The 20,061-nt window shown below is 42.1% G+C and overlaps 1 protein-coding gene across 4 annotated transcripts in view; it reads left to right on the top strand.

Moving 5' to 3' along the window:
• The first annotated feature begins 15,636 nt into the window (after positions 1-15,636).
• FHIP1A (FHF complex subunit HOOK interacting protein 1A) overlaps positions 15,637-20,061 on the top strand; it is a 252,247-nt gene continuing 247,822 nt past the window's right edge. For 2 of the 4 annotated variants that reach the window (XM_066280839.1, XM_066280847.1), the window contains exon 1: positions 15,637-16,706. The gene's annotated coding sequence lies outside the window, so the exon portion shown is untranslated. Of the gene's footprint in view, positions 16,707-17,372; positions 17,412-20,061 lie in introns of those variants that run through there. The other 2 variants (XM_066280862.1, XM_066280854.1) reach the window with 2 other exon arrangements.

The following is a 20,061-nucleotide window of genomic DNA, read 5'->3' as shown; positions in this document are numbered from 1 at the left end:
ATTTTTCTAATGATTAGTATGTTGAGCATTTTTTCATAGGCCTATTGGCCATCTGTACGTCCTATTTGGAGAAGTGTCTATTCATTCCTTTTCCCATTTTTGATTGGATTGTTTATTTTCCTGGTGTTGAGATTTACAAGTTCTTTATAAATTTTGGTTATTAACCCCTTATCAGACGTATTGTTGAATATGTTCTCCCAATGTGTAGTTTGTCTTTTTATTCTGCTCTTATTGTCTTTAGTTGTACAGAAGCTTTTTAGTTTGATATAGCGCCATTTGTTTATCCTGTCTTTTATTTCACTTGCCCATGGAGATAAATCAGCAAATATAAAATATATTGCTGCGAGAGATGTCAGAGAGCTTACTGCCTATGTCAGTGGTTCTCAACATTTCTAATGCCGTGACCCCGCAATACAGTTCCTCATGTTGCGGTGACCCCAAACCAAAAAATAATTTGGTGGCTACTTCATAACTGTAATTTTGCTACAGTTATGATTCGGAATGTAAATACCTGATATGCATTATGTATTCTCATTGCTACAAATCAAACATAATTTAAACATAGTAATTAATCACAAAAACAATATTTAATTATATATTGAGAAATATTTATTACTAATGGACCTCCTTACCTAGTGTATTGGGGCTACTATTCCGTAAATAGCTGCTTAACTAATGGATCTGTTTTTTCCAGATTAGTGGCAAGTTTTCTATATAGAACAGTGTGAACTACGTCATAGGATACACTGCAGTTTCTGCACAGCATGGTATCTTTCAGGGCTCTTTCACACTATAAAGCAGTGGTTTCTGCGGTGGAATCCACATCTCATTTACTTCAATGGGAGAACCGTGGATTCCACAGAAGAGAGATCCCCTGTACAGCAGAAATGCAGTTCCGACACATTTCTTCCTCTCCTATTCAAGTCAATGGGAGGCCGCAGCAGATTCCGCTCAAATATAGAGCATGCTGCTTAATTTTTTCCACGCTAGAACTTTTCCTAGAGCAGAAAAATTCCAAAGGTGGAATCCGCCACCCCAATAGACTTCTATAGGAGGCAGATCTTTTATACTACAGAATCCTCACAGCAGATTCCTCAGTGTGAGGCCTCTTTCAGTCTATTGGGGGTGGCGGATTCCACCTTTGGAATTTTTCTGCTCTAGGAGAAGTTCTAGCATGGAAAAAATTAAGCAACATGCTCTATATCTGAGCGGAATCTGCTGTGGCCTCCCATTGACTTGAATAGGAGAGGAAGAAATGTGTCGGAAACTGTCATTTCTCTGCCTCTTATTGAAATCAAAAGGAGGCTGCAGCAAATTGTGTGGTAACCTGAGATTTGCAGGAGCTCTCTTCCACAAAATCTGCCACACTCCCAATGAAATCAATAGGAGGCGGATTCAATGCCGGAAACCGCTGATTTCAGCAGTTTCCTCATTCAGAATATGGGAAAATAGTGGGAGATATGGGAGATAATTATACATTGGGGAACAATGTGAACTATATCTTATAGTGGTCTCTTATAGTATAAGACCGATGTAGTTCACACTGTTAAATGTATGGTGCTTTGTGTAAGTGTAAGCTGCTTTGTGTACTGTGTAATGATTACACACAAAGCACCTTACACTTACACAGTATTGTGTATATGGTGTGTGTACTGTTTTTATATTATTAACCTTTTTTACACCAGCAGGCTATCTTGCAGGCTCTCTTGGCTCTCCGCCTCTTGCCTCTCCGCGTCCTAGGCTTCTGTCCTCCGGCACTTGCTGTACCCGCCCACTGGTGACGTCAGCAAGCGCTGGACACGCGTAATGCGCTGCTATGGACAAGCAGCCGCATTGCTATGGACTGTGGAGCGTTCCCCCCCACATTCCCCACTCCTTAGGCCCCTGATGGATGATGCAATCACATCTGCGCATGACCGCAGGCATTCAGTTTGGAATGCACGTCCATAATGGCGTGTGTTCAAGCTGAATAGCGCTGCTGCAGACAGTAGCGCAGCTTCTCAGCGGCTAAAGCCATCGGAAATATGTATTTTCCGATGGCTTTAGGCGACCCCTGTGTTTTGGTCGTTCGACCCCCGCTGGGGTCGCAACCCACAGGTTGAGAACCGCTATGTTTTCTTCTAAGATGCTTATGGTTTCATGGCTTACATTTAAGCCTTTGATCTATTTTGAGTTTTTTTTTGTGAATGGTGTAATTTGGTGGTCTAGTTTCATTTTTTGGCAGGTAGCTGTCCAATTTTCCCAAGATCATTTGTTGAAGAAGCTGTCTTTACTCCATTGTATGCTCTTACCTCCTTTGTCAAATATCAGTTGTCCATAAAGGTGTGGGTTTATTTCTGGGTTCTTAGTTCTGTTCTATTCATCTGTATGCCTGTGCTTATGCCAGTACCAAGCTGTTTTGAGTACAATGGCCTTGTAGTATAACTTGATATCAGAAAGTGTGATACCTCCCACTTTATTCTTCCTTTTCAAGATTGCTGAGGTTATTTATGTTCTTTTTTGGTTCCATATAAATTTTTAGAATGTGTTCTATATCTTTGAAGTATGTCATTGTTATTTTAATTGGTATTGCATTGAATTTATAAATTGCTTTGGGTAATAGAGACATTTTAATGATGTTTATTCTTCCTAATCATGAGCACGGTATATGCTTCCACTTGTTTGTATCTTCCTTGATTTCTTTTATCAATGTTTCATCATTTTCTGAGTACAAGTTTTTAATCCTCTTGGTTAAATTTAGTCCTAGGTACTTTATTTTTTTGGTTGCAATAGTGAAGGAGATTGTATTCTTAATTTCTCTTTCTGACTGTTCACTGTTGGTGTATAAAAATATCTCTGATTTCTGTGTATTAATTTTATATCCTGCCACCTTACTGAATTCATTTATCAGGTCCAATAGTTTTTTGACTGAGACTTAAGGGTTTTCTATATACAATATCATATCATCTGCAAATAATGATAGTTTTACTCCTTCTTTTCCAATTTTGGAGGCCTTTTATTTCTTCTTCTTGTCTGATTGCTGTGGCTAGGACTTCTAGGACTATATTGAATAAGAGTGGTGAAAGGGGGCACCCCTGCCTTGTTCCTGATCTTAAGTGGATTGCTTTTAAGTTTTGCCCATTGAGTATGATGTTGGCTGTGGGTTTGTCATAGATGGCCTTTATTATGTTGAGGTATGTTCCCTGTATTACCACTTTCCTGAGAGTTTTGATCATGAATGGATGCTGGATATCATCAAGTGCTTTTTCTGCATCTATTTAAATTATCATGTGGTTTTTCTTCTTACTTTTGCTTAAGTGATGAATCACATTGATTGATTTGCAAATATTGTACCAGCCTTGCCTCCCCAGAATAAATCCCACTTGATCATGGTGTATGATTTTTTTCATATATTGCTGGATTCAATTGGCTAATATTTTGTTGAGGGTTTTAGCATCTAGATTCATCAGAAATATTGGCCTATAATTTTCTTATTTTGTGTTGTCATTGCCTGGTTTTAGAATCAGAATTATACTCGCCTCATAAAAGAAGCTTGAAGTCTTCCTTCCTCTTGAATTTTTTGAAATAGCTTGAGAAGGATAGGAGTTAGTTCTTCTTTTAATATTTGGTAGAATTCATTTGTGAAGCCATCAGGCCCCAGGTGTTTGTTAGTTGGGATTTTTTTGATAACTGTTTTGATCTCATTTGTTGTATTCTGTCTATTTAGGTTTTCTGATTCTTCCCAAATTGATTTTCAAAATATTATCTGTTTCAAGGAATTTGTCCATTTCATCTAGGATGTCTAATTTTTTGGCATACAGTTCTTCATAGTATAAATATTTTCTTACAATCCTATGTATTTCTGTTGTGTCGGTTGTTATTTCTCCACTCTCATTTCTAATTTTATTTATTTGAGTCCTCTCTTTTTTTCTTGGTGAGTCTGGTTAAAGGTTCATCGATCTTGTTTACCTTTTCAAAGAACCAGCTCCTGGTTTCACTGATCCACTGTATTGTTTCTTTAGCCTCTATGTCATTTATTTCGGCTCTGATCTTTATTATTTACTTCCTTCTACTACCTCTGGGCTTTACTTGCCGTTCTTTTTCTCACTTTTTTAAAAAAATTTTTCCAAAGCTGGAAACGGGGAGGCAGTCAGACAGACTCCCGCATGCACCCGACCGGGATCCACCTGGCATGCCCCCCAGGGAACGATGCTCTGCCCCTTTAGGGCATCGCTCTGTTGCATCCAGAGCCATTCTAGCACCTGAGGCAGTGGCCACAGAGCCATCCTCAGTGCCCGGGCCATCCTCGCTCCAGTGGAGCCTTAGCTGCGGGAGGGGAAGAGAGAGACAGAGAGGAAGGAGAGGGGGATGGGTGGAGAAGCAGATGGGCGCTTCTCTTGTGTGCCCTGGCAGGGAATCGAACCCAGGACTCCTGCACTCCAGGCCAACGCTCTACAATTTACCCAACTGGCCAGGGCCTTTCTCACTTTTTTATATGCAGGGTTAAGTTGTTTATTTGAGCTTTTTCTAGCTTCTTAAGGTGTGCCTGTAATGCTATGAACTTCCCTCTCAGTACTGCTTTTGCTATGTCCCATAAATTTTGAGTTGTTGTATGCTCATTATAATTCGTTTCTAGGAATTTTTTTTCTTCTTTGATCTCATTGTTAATCCATTTGTTATTTAATAATATGCTATTTAGTTTCCAAGTGTTTGAGTATTTTTCAGTTTTTCTGTTGTGGTTGATTTCTAGTTTTATGCTATTGTGATCAGAGAAATGCTTGATATGATTTCAATCTTCTTAAATTTGTTGAGACCACTTTTGTGCCCTAACATGTGGTCTATCCTAGGGAATGTACCATGAGCACTTGAAAAGAATATCTATTCTGCTGCTTTAGAGTGAAAGGTTCTGAAGATATCTACTTAAGCGAGTTGATCTAGTGTGTCCTTTAAGTCTTCTGTTTCTTTTTTTTTTTCTCTACAGAGACAGAGAGTCAGAGAGGGATAGATAGGGACAGACAGACAGGAATGCAGAGAGATGAGAAGCATCAGTCATTAGTTTTTTGTTGTGACACCTAAGTTGTTCATTAATTGTTTTTTCATATGTGCCTTGACTGTGGGGCTACAGCAGACCAAGTAACCTCTTGCTCGAGCCAGCGACCTTGGGTTCAAACTGGTGAGCTTTGCTCAAACCAGATGAGCCCTCACTCAAGCTGTTGACCTCAGTGTCTCAAACTTGGGTCCTCCGCATCCCAGTCTGATGCTCTATCTACTGTGCCACCAGCTGTTCAGGCTAGTCTGCTGTTTCTTTGTTAATTTTCTTTCTTGAGGATCTATCTAGTGATGTTAGTGGGGTATTGAAATCCCCTACTATTATAGTATTGCTGTTCATCTCACCCTTTATATTCATCAAGTCTGCTTTATATATGATATTTAGGTGCTCCTATGTTAGGTGTGTAGATATTTATAATGGTTATATCTTCCTGTTGGATTGTTTCTTTTATTATTATTTAGTGACATCCTTTATCTTTTAATATAACCTTTCTTTTAAAGTTCATTTTGTCTGATATAAGTATTGCTATCCCAGCTATTTTTTTCATTTCCATTTGCGTAAAATATTTTTTTCCGTCCTTTTACCTTTAGTCTATGTGCATCTTTTGTTTTAAGATGTGTCTCTTGTAGACAGCATATGTATGGGTCCTGTTTTCTTATCCATGCAGCTACCCTATACCTTTTGGTGGATCATTTAATCCATTTACATTCAAGGTTATTATTGATATGTAAACAATAATTGTTTATTGCCACTTTATTCTTTAAAGCTGTATTTCTCTTTTGCTATATTCTTTTTCTCCTTTGATCTGTTTACAATAGGCCCCTTAACATTTCTGTAGCATTGTTTTGGTTGTAATAAATTCCTTGAGTTTGCCTGACCTGTGGTGGCGCAGTGGATGGGGCGTTGATCTGGAAATGCTGAGGTCGCCGGTTCGAGGCCCTGGGCTTGCCTGGTCAAGGCACATATGGGAGTTGATGCTTCCAGCTCCTCCCTACCTTCTCTCTCTGTCTGTCTCTCCTCTCTGTCTCCCTCTCTGTCTCTCTGTCTCTCTCCCTTTCTCTCTCCTCTCTAAAATGAATAAATAAATAAATTAAAAAAAATTCCTTGAGTTTTTTTCTCTGGGAAGCTTTTTATTTCTCCTTCAATTTTAAACGATAGCCTTGCTGGATAAGGTAGTCTTGGTTGTAGGCTCTTGTTCTACATTACTTTGAATATTTCTTGCCATTTCCTTCTGGCCTCAAGTGTTTCTGATGAAAGTCAGATGTCTTCCTTATGTGGACTCCTTTGTAGGTGATAGCCTTTTTTTCTCTAGCAGCTTTAATATTCTCTCTTTATCACTTAGCTTTGATATTTTTTTTATTTTTTATTTATTTATTTATTTATTTATTTTTTTACAGAGACAGAGTCAGAGAGAGGGATAGACAGACAGGAACGAGAGATGAGAAGCATCAATCATTAGTTTTTCATTGCATATTGCGACTTCTTAGTTATTCATTGATTGCTTTCTCACATGTGCCTTGACCACGGGCCTTCAGCAGACTGAGTAACCCCTTGCTGGAGCCAGTGACCCTGGGTCCAAGCTGGTGAGCTTTTTGCTCAAGCCAGATGAGCCTGCGCTCAAGCTGGCAACCTCAGGGTCTTGAACCTGGGTCCTTCCACATCCCAGTCCAACGCTCTATCCACTGTGCCACCACCTGGTCAGGCTAGCTTTGGTATTTTAATTATGATGTGTCTTGGTGTAGATTTCTTTGGGTTTCTCTTTAATGGAATTCTCTGTGCTTTTTGAACTTGTGTGACTTTTTCCTGTATCAATTTAGGGAAGTTTTTCAGCTATGATTTGATTGAACAAAGTCTCTATCCCTTGTTCTTTTTCTTCTTCTTCAGGAACCCTTATGATGTGGATGTTATTTCTCTTCATGTTGTGACAGAGCTCTCTTAGAGTTTCCTCAGAAATTTTGAGTCTCTTTTCTTTTTTCTGCTCTGCTTCCATGCCTTTGTTTATCTTGTCCTCTAACTTGCTGATTCCATCCTCAGCTTCATCCATCCTGCTTTTAATTCCTTCCATTGTGGTCTTCATTTTTGATATTGTATTCATCATTTCTGACTGATTTTTTTATTATTTCAATGTCTTTTTTTACTTTTCTTTCTTTTTTTTTTTTTTTTAAATTTTATTTATTCATTTTTAGAGAGGAGAGAGAGAAACAGAGAGAGAGAAGGGGGGAGGAGCTGGAAGCATCAACTCCCATATGTGCCTTGACCAGGCAAGCCCAGGGTTTCGAACCAACAACCTCAGCATTTCCAGGTCAACGCTTTATCCACTGCGCCACCACAGGTCAGGCCTCAATGTCTTTTTTTATATTTACTATTTCTTTATTTAGTTGTTCATTATGACCATCTGTTGTTGTTCTAAGACCTTTCAGCATCCTAACAATCATTATTTTAAACTCTGCATTGGGTAATTTGGTTATATCTGACTCATTCAAGTTCTTTTCTGGGGATTTCTCTTGAGTCCATTGGGTTGCATTTCTCTGCCTTCCCATTTTGTCTGTGTATTATAAGGGTGTGGCCACTGGAGTCCAATGGATGTGGCCTCTGTTTTCCCTAGGTGTGGTCTGTCTGCAGGCCCGCCACCCCCTTTGCCACCTCCTTGGGCATGTGGGTATGGGCCTTACTGGTGCCAGGGCTGTGGCTGTCGCTATGGTTTCCGCCTCCACCACGGGAGGGGTTGTATTCATGTGCCCGGGGCCACAAGCCTCAGCACCCAGGGCAGGGGTGAGCTCGGGCAGGGGTGAGCACCTTTGCTCAGCTGCTGGTCTCTGCCTATTCCTGGGCTTTTGCCCTGCTCCTGCAGGTGGTATTGCACTTATGCATCTGGCCGCAAGCCCTGGCTCTGTGGACCGGGTGGGGCTGCTGGCTGGTGCTTAGCTGCAGGTCTCTGCAGATCCCAGGCTTTTGCCTTTCCCCTGTGGTGGATTGCAGGCACACCTGCAGACGGCCCGACTGCTTTCCTGCTCCCCTTTTGCCCCTGCCAGGTGAGACTGAACTCACGCCTGGCCTCAGTTGTGGCCGGCCTGGCTTCCACCCCTGGCAACGGGACCACAGTTTTGTGTCCTGCTGCCACCTGCCCTCCAGCTAGCCCTCAGCAGTGTGGTTGGGGCACTGCACCTCAGACCCTAGCATTCAACACTTTATTCCTTAAGGCTCCCTCCTTCTAAGTGACTCTGCTCTGAGTGCCGTGGAAGAGCTTGTTTGGCTGGTGTCCTGCTTCCCTTTGCTGGTATTGCTGATTCCAGGGGAAATACTCACTTTAGGTTTGGGGAGTGACTCAGTCCAGGGGTTAGGGTGGCTGTCCTTGAAAGTGTTTCTGCCTGTGCCTCCTAGATTACACTCTCTTCCTGCTAATCTGGTCTTCTCCTCTCTCCCCGTCTTCCGGAGCCCCAGGTGAGTGGTAGTGAAACAGGTTTTCTGTATGGTCCCTTTAAGAAGAATCCTGGGTCTGAGAAATTTGTCTCTTTTTCACAAACAGAATCCTGTCTTGTTTTGCAGCTAAATACTGTTCAAATACTTCTTCTAGGCTCTGGGGCTGCAGGCTGGGGCTTTGTTCCTGGGGCCCAGGGCCCTCCCCTCTCCACTAAACTCACTTCCCACCATGTGAGTTTCTCCAGGCTGACATTGGCTTCTGGGAGCTGGGCAGCCTTTTCTGTGTTTTTGCTTTTCCTACCAGTCTCTGTGTGGTTTCTTCGGTGTTCCTTGGTTAAAGAGTCCTCTTAGTTTAGTCCAAAGTTGGTTTTTCCAGATGATGGTTCTTCAACCTCAGGGTTTTGAAGCTGGGTCCTCCACTTCCCAGTCCAATGGTCTATCCACTGTGCCACCACCTGGTCAGGCCACAGGCAATATTTTCTTTAACAATATGACATGTTGAAAATCTGCAAACTCCATCAAGGCTTTGGTCAAATTTTATTAATATTTTTTAAATTGAGGTATAATTTATATTTAACATTATATCAGTTTCAAATGTACAACATAATGATTTGATATTTGTATATATTATGTCTAGTTAACATCTCTTGTCATACATAGCTACAATTTTTTCTTGTGATGAGAATTTTTAAGGTCTATCTTCTTAGCAACTTTTAAATATGCAGTACAGTATTATTAACAGTCACCATGCTTTTTGTTACATCCCCATGATTTCTTTTATAACTGGAAGTTTATACCTTTGGCCCCTTCCACCCATTTTGTCCACTCCACACTCCCTGCATCTGGCACCCACCAATCTCATCTCTGTAACTATAAGGTCGGGTTTGTTCCTTAGTTTAGATTACACATGTAAGTGACATCATGTGGCATTTGCCTTTTTTGACTTACTTCACTTATTATAATGCCTGTAAGTTTCATCCATGTTGTCACAGATGGCAGATTTCCTTTTTTTTATGGTTCTAATGTTTCCTTGAGTATTTATACCACATTTTATTTATCCATGCATTCATTGATGGACACAAGTTATTTCCATATCTTGACTATTGTAAATAATGCTGTAATGAGCATGGGTGGCATATATCTTTTCAAATTAGTGTTATGTTTTGTTTTTCAGATAGATGACCAGAAGTGAAATTGCTCGGTCATATCACACTTCTATTTTTAGTTTTCTGAGGAACCTTCACACTGATTTCCATAGCGGCTGTACCAAATTGCAATCCCACCAGTGGTGTAAGAGGGCTCCCTTTTTTTCACACCCTGACCGACATTTGTTATTTGTTGTCTTTTTTGTAATAGCCAGTCTGACAGATGTGAGGTGTATCTCATTGTGGCTTTGATTTGAATTTCTTGATGATTAGTGATGTTAGGCACCTTGTCATGTGTCTGTTGGCCATGTTATGTCTTCTTTGGAAAAGTCCTCTGCCCATTTTAAAATCAGATTTTTTTATGTTCATTATATATTTTGAATATTAATCTTTTATCATACATATCTTCTGCCATTAACTGAGTTGTCTTTTTGTTTTGTTGATGGTTTCCTTTGCTGTGTTTGATGTAATCTTATTTGTTTAATTTTGCTTTTGTTGCCCTTGCTTGGAAAGACCTATCCAAAAACTATATAAAGCTTAGTTTATAGAAAAGCAAAAAGTTTACTGTTTGTTTTCTTTCTGGAGTTTTATGGTTTCATGTCTTATATTTAAGTCTTTAATCCTGAGTTCATTTTGTGTAAGGTATAGGATGTGATCCAGTTTCACTTTTTTACATGTTGCTGCCCAGTTTTTTTCCCACACCATTTTTTGAGGAGAGTGTCTTTTCCCTATTGTATATTCTTGTCTTTGGCCTCCTTTGTTGTAGATTAATTGACCATATAAGCATGTGTTTATTTCTGGGCTCTCTATTGTGTTCTATTAATTTATGTGTCTGTTTTTGTGCCAGTACCATACTGTTTTGATTACTATAACTTTGTGGTATAGTTTGAAATCAGGGCGTGTGGTCCCTCCAACTTTGTTTTTCTTTTTCAAAATTGCTTTAGCTTATTCTATATTTTTATAAAACTGAGATCATACTATTTGGTAGACTGTGTTTGGGTAAAACATAATTTATTTTAGTTTAATCCTATTTGACAGTGAAATTGTTTCCAAAGTTTTGATATTATAAAATCTGGTTGATATGACAACACTTGTACATAAATCTTCATGTTTAGAATTTTTCATTATAATAAATTCCTTAAAAATTGCCATGAGGCCTGACCTGTGGTGGCGCAGTGGATAAAGCGTCGACCTGGAAATGCTGAGGTCGCTGGTTTGAAACCCTGGGCTTACCTGGTCAAGGCACATATGGGAGTTGATGCTTCCAGCTCCTCCCCCCTTATCTCTCTCTGTCTCTCTCTTTCCTCTCTCTCTCCCTCTCTCTCTCCTCTCTAAAAATGAATAAATAAAATAAAATAAAAATTGCCATGAAAACTACATTTACTGAATGCTTACTATTTGCCCTCGAGTGTACTTGGAAATATGTATAGATATAGAGATATATAATTCTCATTATAAACTGATGATGTAGATACTATGATTATCTCTTGTTGGAGAGTTGAGGCACAACTAGAAATCAGGCTACTTAATTATTTGGTTCAGAACATGAAACTGGAAAGCAGTAGAGCCTCATCTGCTCCAGAGCCTGGGTTCTTAACATGCTGTAGTGATTCACTTTAAAGGAGATGGCTAGATTTGAGAAGAGTTTTAATAATAAATAAGCCTTACATCATCAGTGGAGTAGAACACTTGATAATTTTCATAGAAGATGCGACCATTCAAAAGCAATGGATTTTTATTAATTTAATTGTTAGAAGAATTTTCTGACAGGGTGATTAATATTCTAACAGGATATACATTGTTCATTTCTGAGCTCTTTTTAAGAGAAGCAAGTTTAGAAGATAATTTAAATTTAGATTTAATCTGACCACGAGTGGGAATCAAGGAGATAAAAGAGAGAAGAAGGGAGTGTTTTCTGGTTTCTGCATTAAAGAAATCTAATTTCAGTGCTTTGACATTTTGCATATTAACAGCTAAAGATAGTAAAAATAAATAAAATGAGATAAATTAATGTAAAGCACAATTTAGAAAGGTTGATATTTTACTATCATATGCATAAACAACCAAGATATTTATTTCTAACTTCTTCTTAATTAATTATTATAACTTCTAAACCAGTAGGGTTCAAATCAGTGTCTAGTTACTGGATGCACACTGTTAAAAATGCATTGCTCCAAACTAGAACTATTATATATTGCTGGTAGAAATGTAAAAAGTAGATATAACTACTTTGGAAAACCAGCAGTATCAACTTATATATCATATATAGCCTCTCATCCAGAAATTCTACTTCTAAGAGGATGGGACACTAGCTTATGGCAGAAAACTTGGAAATAGAAAAAAGTACAAAGAGAATAAAAACAAACTCACCTTAGTGTGGAGATAATAATTGTTAACATTTTAAAAGAAGAACCTTACTTTACATGCTATTTTATAGTAGGTTTATACAGGAATATATTGTGAATATCTTTCCATTTAATACATATTCAAAAATATTTAAAAAATATATCTGCCTATAATATAACATGGCTATATCACAACACACAGTGCTATTATACTTCTGTCTTGTTGGACACTTAGGCTATTTTTTTAAAATTAATTAATTTATTTATTCATTTTTAGAGAGGAGAGAGAGGGAGAGGAGAGAGAGACAGAGAGAGAGAGAAGGGGGAGGAGCTGGAAGCATCAACTCCCATATGTGCCTTGACCAGGCAAGCCCAGGGTTTCGAACCGGCGACCTCAGCATTTCCAGGTCACGCTTTATCCACTGCGCCACCACAGGTCAGACCACTTAGGCTATTTCTAAAACTTTCACTACATTTAAATGACACTGTAGTGGACATTCTTTATTTTTTAATATATTTTTAAATGACTTTATTCAGTTTAGAGAGCAGAGAGAGAGAGAGAGAGAGAGAAGGCGAGAAGGCAGGAGGAGCAGGAAGCATCACCTCCCACATGTGCACTGACCAGGCAAGCCCAGGGTCTTGAACCAGCAACCTCAGCACTCCAGGTCGACACCTTATCCACTGCTCCACCACAGGTCAGGCACTGGACTATCTTATATGTAAATTCTTAGAGAATATTTGAATAAATTCCTGGAGGTAAAGTGTTTGGTTTCAAAAATATGTACATTTTAAAGATTTAGATATGGCCCTGGCCGGTTGGCTCAGTAGTAGAGCATCCGCCTGGTGTGCAGGAGTCCCAGGTTTGATTCCTGTCCAGGGCACACAGGAGAAGCGCCCATCTGCTTCTCTACCCCTCCTCCTCTCCTTCCTCTCTGTCTCTTTCTTCCCTTCCTGCAGCCAAGGCTCCATTGGAGCAAAGTTGGCCCGGTCGCTGAGGATGGCTCTGTGACCTCTGCCTCAGGCGCTGGAATGGCTCTGGTTGCAACAGAACGACGCCCCAGATGAGCAGAGCATCTCCCCCTGGTGGGTGTGCCGGGTGGATCCCGGTCGGGCTCTTGTGGGAGTCTGTCTGACTGCTTCCCCGTTTCTAACTTCAGAAAAATACAAAAAAAAAAAAAGATTTAGATATAAGTTACTAAAAATTATTATAATTTACACTTCCTTCAGCATGGTATGATATTGTCGAACATCCAACAATAGGCATAATTTTTTTTCTAATCCTTGCAGAGTTTATAATTAAAAATAATTGCTTCTAATTTCAGGTTTGATTAATATGATTAGACTTTTAAAATAAACATAGAACATTCGTATTTTTTCAGAATTCTGTTTATCTCCTGACTATTTTTCTTAGCAACCAAAGTTCTTTAATTGTGGATTTTTCCCTGCTTTATTACAAACTTTATATTTCAAGCTCCTTTACTCTGACACTTTAGTTGTCCCCTTGAGGAAGCAGAATTTAGGAGAAGCTGCTATCACAGATGGGTTTCACTAGGCACCTTTGTTGAACTTCACTTGTTATTTTCATTTCACGTTCTCTCTTTCCCTCTCCTTTCCCTTCAGTAAGACTTGTTTCCTCTGAGACCATGACTGTTTCACTCCCAGAGGGCATGATGGATATTCTTCAGTGCCTGCCCTGTATCAGGGCCTGTTCTAGACACGTTACTATGTTAACTCATGTTATCCTTAAAAGATCCTAAATGAAGTATTTGTTGTTCTTTTCCTTTTGTAAGCTAAGACGATGAAGAACATTTCAATTGTGTCCTTTCTTTCTTGTCTTCCTGTAGGCTTTCTTGATTTTATTCCAATCCTGCTCCTTTTAAAGTCTTCTCTGTCTTTGTTGTTGCAGTTCCATCCTTCCAGCTGCTCAGGCCTTCATAAACCTCAGCGTCATCCTTGTTTTCCTTCCTTCATATTTCTCGTCCAACCTGTGAGGAATTCTCGTGAGCTCATCACCTCCACATCCATCTCCCTGATCTAGGGCACTCACCTCTTGTTCCTGAATTATTTCAGTAGCCTTCTTACTGGTCTCTGCTTCAGCCATTTGCCCCTAGTGTCTATTCACAACCCCACTGGATTGTGACACAAAGCGATGCTATCACAATGTGTCAGAACAGGTCACATTTTTTAAATATAAATTATTTTTATTTATTCATTTTAGAGAAGACAGAGAGAGAGAGAGAGAGAAGTGGGAGAGGAGCAGGAAGCATCAACTCCCATATGTGCCTTGACTGTGTAAGCCCAGGGTTTTGAACCGGCGACCTCAACGTTCCAGGTCGATGCTTGATCCACTGTGCCACCACATTTTTTTTTCTTTTTTCTTTTTTCTTTTCCTCCTCAAATCCTCCAAGGACTCTCAAGTCAGAGTGAAATCCTCACCCAATCTGAGTCACCCACATCTCTTAACTTCTCCAACTTCATCTTCTCCACTCTCACAGCCTGGCCTCAGGACTTTTGTACTTGCTCTCTGCCTCAAAGGTTGTTTGCCCAGGCATCTCACTCCTTCATCTCCTTCAGGTCTTTGCTAGATTGTCACCTGCTTCAGAGGCTTTCCTTCATCACCTTATTTAGAAGAGATCTTGCCTGACCAGATGGTGGTGCAGTGGCTAGAGCATTGGACTGGGATGTGGAGGACCCAGGTTTGAGACCCCAAGGTCATGGGCTTGAGCACAGGGTCTCTGGCTAGAGCATGGGATCATAGACATGACCCGATAGTCGTTGGATTGAAGCACAAGGTTGCTGGCTTGAGCAAGGGGTCAGTGACTCAGCTGTAGCCCCCCCACCCCCCACCCCCGTCAAGGCACATATGAGAAAGCAATCAATGAACAATTAAGGTGCCACCTCTAGAAGAATGCCTGGCATGCATAAAGCACTCAAATAAATATTGGTTGAATAAATGAATAATTCTCCCACATTCCTATTGTTAGGGCCAGCAGGGTGACCTGCTATGCAGAACCTCCTGGCTTCCACTCTTATTTTTATCTCCCTGTTCTTCCCAGTTTTTCCTTAGGAACCGCTTGTCTGCACTTGTAGGTGAAAGGCTGGCGAGTCTTGAGAACCATTCGTGCATAAGCGCATCAGTGGTAGTAGACAGCCTAAAGAAGTGTGAAGTTTGCATCATTCCATCACCATGGTTGCAAGAGAGAGTTTGATACTATCTGTACACCTGATTTTGGTTCTCTCTGGATGCCATTCCTGGAGAACGAAGGGAGGACGAGACTTCCTGCACAGGGGAGTTTGGTGAGGCGCCAGCCAGCAGGGTGCTGTTGCGGCGGGAAGACCTTCACATCTGAGTTTGCAAGCCACCAGCAGACCCAGCCCGCCCAGACTGTGGCTCACCTCAGGTTTCAGCCACACCAGCCGCAGGGCTCTGAAAATGCCAAGAGGCCTCCAACCAAGAATTTGATTCCTCCTCCTGGACTTAATGTCCAGAAAGCTGAGCTTTGACTTCGCTGCCCAAACACGCAGGGGGAATGGGAGACAGAGGAGAGGGGAGTGGAGTGGCAGTGGGCACTGCTCCTAGTGTCCGGTGCAAGGCCAGCGTCACACTCGGGGGCCAGGCTCTGAGGTCTGGGCTCTGGGAAGGAGAGACAAGGAGCAGTGCCGCCGCCACCACCATCACCACTAACCAGACCGTAGGGAAATCATTTTCCTAACCTGTTCTCGCATCTTCCAGGGAGACCTGAGTTGTGGAAGGTTTTTTTTTCTTTCTTCTGTTTAACAGTTCAAATTAAAGAGCACACACTTTGGGGGTGCTCGCGTACGGTGTGACACGCACACGTAGTACTCACAAACAGCTCCGATAAGTAAATAATGTTTTTTGACCCCCTTTCAAAAAACAAAACAGAACAGCCGCCCGGGCCTCCCTCTCCTCCTGGCAGTAACGCGTGCATGTGCAGAGACCCACGCTCGTTCTGCCCACTTCAGGGAGTCTGCCCGGAGAACAACAGGCGAACGTTTCCATCACTTGACTCAGCTCTCTTGGGATTTTATTAGCATTTTATAATTCAAACCACAGGGTGAGGTGAGGGGGAAATGAAACCGGAGTGGGAAGAGGGTGCCAAGGAGTTGCGGTCGAACCTTTGGGCAGTGAGACATCTCAAATGCCCGTGACGTGCGGAGGGTCTGACTTCCACCTGTGGGGGGTGTGAGTGTGTGCGAGCGAAGGAGTGCGGTTCCCGCGAAGGGCGAGCTGTCCTCCATTCCGCCAAGGTGTAAGTTTCAGTGGAAACTTTCTCATAGAGGCTCCTCCCCCTTCACCTTGGAAACAGGCACCTGGCGCCGCTCTGCTGGGGTTGGAGCGGGAGGCAAAGGCGGGGCTGGCGGGCTCCCAGTCCGGAGTGGCAGGTTGGGCCCCGCCCTGACCCGGTCCCGCCCTCCCCTGGGTGGGGAGGGGAGGGAGGTGGGGGCGAATCTGGCACCAGCGTGGCCACCGGCTGGTGATCTGTGGAAAAGTTGCCTTCAGATCTTCTCCAGCCTCCTGCTTGCTTCCCCGGCCGTGCTGTATGTTAACTTGGAGTCAGGCGGGGAGGAGCGTGGCAAAGACCTGAGAGATCTCGGGGGTGGAGCCGGCTTCCCTTCCTCGCGCCAATTCTCGCCGGTGGCCGCTCCCGGTCTTGCAAGCCAGGCGCAAACTTTCTGGACTGTCCCGGGACACTTGCCGGGCAGGTCCGCAGCGCGCGGGAGGAGGAGCCATAGCCGGGAAGACAGGTACGTGGTGTGCTGCTGTGAGATTTGCACTTGAGGGCGGCTTTTATTTTAGAGGGTCCAGGGAGGGGGGAGAGCAAAAGTATCCCTTTCCCCCTCCCCACGCTGGCCAGGAGAAACGGGTATTGGGGTGGCGATGGTGGGGACCCAGTGGGAATATCCCTAACAAGATAGCTGTGTCGGCCAAGTCACTGCGGGGAGGAGGTGGCTCCCAGAGCTGTGGGACTGGGTGTTACTCAGTGATAACCCCGCGGGGGAGAGAGCCAGCTAGTTTTGACGGAGAAAGATGTCATCAGCGCCCTTAACCCCTTTCCTTGGTCTCTGGGGTCAGAGAGATGGGTTCTACGGGAGGCACAGGCTAACGTGAAAAGGTCTGGGGCTCAGTTTTTCTCTCCAAGCCTCCTCACATATAGACAGTGGCGGCACCTCTCTGAGGTCTGCAGCATTTCACTGGTGTAAGGACTTACTGGTTTGGTGGCTGTTGCTCGATTTCATAAGTTCTCAAGTGCAATTCTGTTCAAGTTGCGGTTGTTGACATTGCAGTGTGTGTGTGTGTGTGCGCGCGCGCGCGCGCGCCCCTGTGTGTCCTTGTCCCGCCTCCCACCTCGACCTCAACAAAGCTCCCTTGTTAACCCCACTTCTGCTAGGGAGTGGAACTGGATGCTGTCCTATTTCAAGCCTGGCCAGAGCGAGGTGTTGGTGGCAGCAGTAAGTAGTAGTTGTGTTTGCTAGGGGCTTTGGGATCAAGTGAGCAAATCTGATGAACTAGCCCAGCTCTATTCCACCTACCTGGATTCATCCGTTCTTAGCACATCCCTCCTCCACCATTCAGGAGGTGCTGCAGCCTCAGCCATCTAGGGCAGGGGATTATTCCACGTGGGGGGAAGGAGTCCCAAACAAAGCAGAGAGAGACCTGAGGAGTAGTAGTAAATGATGTGTACCAGTTGTTCCTTCCCTGTAAATTCGAACTACTCCCTGATTTCTCTGAAAAGGTCCTGCTGTCAAATTCATCTCATTAGACCCTAGTGTGGTAGCTCAATTGGTTGGAGTGTTGTCCTGATATGCCAAGATTGCAACTGGATCCAGGTCAGGGCACACACAACAGTCAACCAACAAATGCATAAAATTGAAGTGGAACAACAGATTGATGTTTCTCTCTCTCTCTCTCCCCCCTCTCTTTCTCTCTCCTCCCCTTCTTCCTCCCCCTTCTTTTCCCTCGCTATCCTCTCTCTCTAAAATCAATAAAAATGTTAAAAATCCATCTCATTAGGAAGTCAGCTGCTCTGTGCTAATAGCACACTAGCCCTGATAAAATTATGTAGGTCATTGAAAAATAATTCCTGCTTAATCACCTTTATCCTGTTGGTTAATGAGGGGAAAGATTTCCTTTCCTTAGTGTATCTTGCCAGCTTGGCAGGGTCACCTGCCTGACTCTCATTTTTGTTATACACCTGGCACTAGACAGGATGTTGTCCCTGAAGTTGCCCAAACCTACTGTACTATAGCTGAAGTCCACGTTTGAAGAACTTCAGTAGTCTTCTCTGGGCAGAATTGAGCAGGAGATTTGGTCCATAAATTTACTCTTTAATTCAGCATATTGTTGACTTTAGATAACTTTTCGGGTAATTAAAGGCTGGTTTCTTTGAGTTGCAGCTCTCCCTTTCCACAGAGCTCATAAGAATTGTGTCCATGCTTGACTTGAAATAAATTAAGTTTGGGTTTCCCATTTGTCATTTGTCCTATAACTTTTGGAACAGGGTTAAGCTGTGTGACCTAGGTGGAAAAGGCAAGAGAAACCAAGCATCAGTGAACTTCATTCAGGGGAAATTTAGACTAGCTTTCTTGCCTCTACACAGAGACTCCGTAGATTGTAACGTTTTTCATGTAGGCCTTTGAAGACTAGAAATGAAAGGGCTGTTTTACAACAGAGTCAGAGTATTGCATTGCTGGACAGTTCATGATAACCTCTCAAGTTTGGTTCAAAACACTTTCTCTGCAGAGTTCTTTCTACCATTATAGCAAGTCAGTAGATAATGTCTACAAATAAAGAAGTAGATGTACAAATAAATTATTTAGAGTTGTAGAGGTACATGTTAGAAAAGACAAATAAGAGTTGCCTAAGGAGTGACTTGAAAGTAGGTTCTTTAAAAAAAATTTTATTTTTTTGTGTGACAGAGACACAGAGAGAGAGACAGAGAGAGGAACAGCTAGGGACAGACAGACAGGAAGGGAAAAAGATGAGAAACATCAGTTTTCGTTGTGGCTCTTTAGTCTTCTTATTTTTTCATTGATTGCTTTCTCATATGTGCCTTGACTGGGGGGCAGGGGCTACAGCAGAGCGAGTGACCCCTTGCTCAAGCCAGCGACCCTGTGCTCAAGCTGGTGAGCCTGTGCTCAAGCTAGCAACCTTGGGGTTTCGAAACTGGGTCCTCTGTATTCCAGTCCGACACTCGATTCACTGTGCCACCACCTGGTCAGGCTAAAAATATTTTTAATTGATTTTTTGAGAGAGACAGGGAGAGTGAGAAGCATCAACTCATAGTTGCTTCACTTTAGTTGTTCATTGTGAAATTATGTTCTTATATTACATTTAAGGAGAAAATTTGATAAGAAAACTCCCTCTCTGCAAATACCAAAGAAAATTACTCTCTTGGTTCCCTGCTTAGATGCTTGATTTTTATTCTGTGTACATTTGTCTTATAGGGCTATGCCTAGACCCTTTAAAGACCTGGACCCTCAGATTCTCACCTTGGAACACAATTTACATCTACTTCACTCTGACTATTGGCTGCTTCCAACTCTTAGTTTTTTGCCTAGGTAGAGAACAGTGTCCAAGAGCGATCAGTAACTTCAGGGACTTTATGTATGGGGATTGCTTAGTAAAGACAATAACAGAAAATAACATTTCCGTAGTGCTTTGTGATTAACAAAGTGCTTTGACATGTGCAATATCTCGGCTTTGTGATTTAACCATTTTGTAGTGGGTGCTGTTAGATTCAGACTACACAAGAGGGAAACAGGTGAGATTCAGAGAAAAGAAGGAACTCTTAGGTACATACTTAGCTCCTGTGTGTGGTGGACTCAGGCTTGAATTCAGGATTTCTGATTTAGATAAGGCTGTGTTTAAAATTTTTTCCCTGCTACATTTTGCAAAATGTTTGAATATGAAATGGGATCTTATTTCTTATTAAAAAGATTGTCCATAATTGGAGACAGGATTATACATATCTACCGGTGTGTGTAATATTTGTATTTTTTGCACGTCAACAGTGTGGCTGTACTTGTAGAGGTGGGCACAGTGGGTGAATACGTGCCCCTAATAGGAGGACCAGAGGGCTTTTGATAATGTCTAAACTTG

Source organism: Saccopteryx bilineata, chromosome 1 (genome assembly GCF_036850765.1).
Source record: "Saccopteryx bilineata isolate mSacBil1 chromosome 1, mSacBil1_pri_phased_curated, whole genome shotgun sequence".
Taxonomy (NCBI): Eukaryota; Metazoa; Chordata; class Mammalia; order Chiroptera; family Emballonuridae; genus Saccopteryx; species Saccopteryx bilineata.
This window is presented reverse-complemented; position numbering and strand designations above follow the sequence as displayed.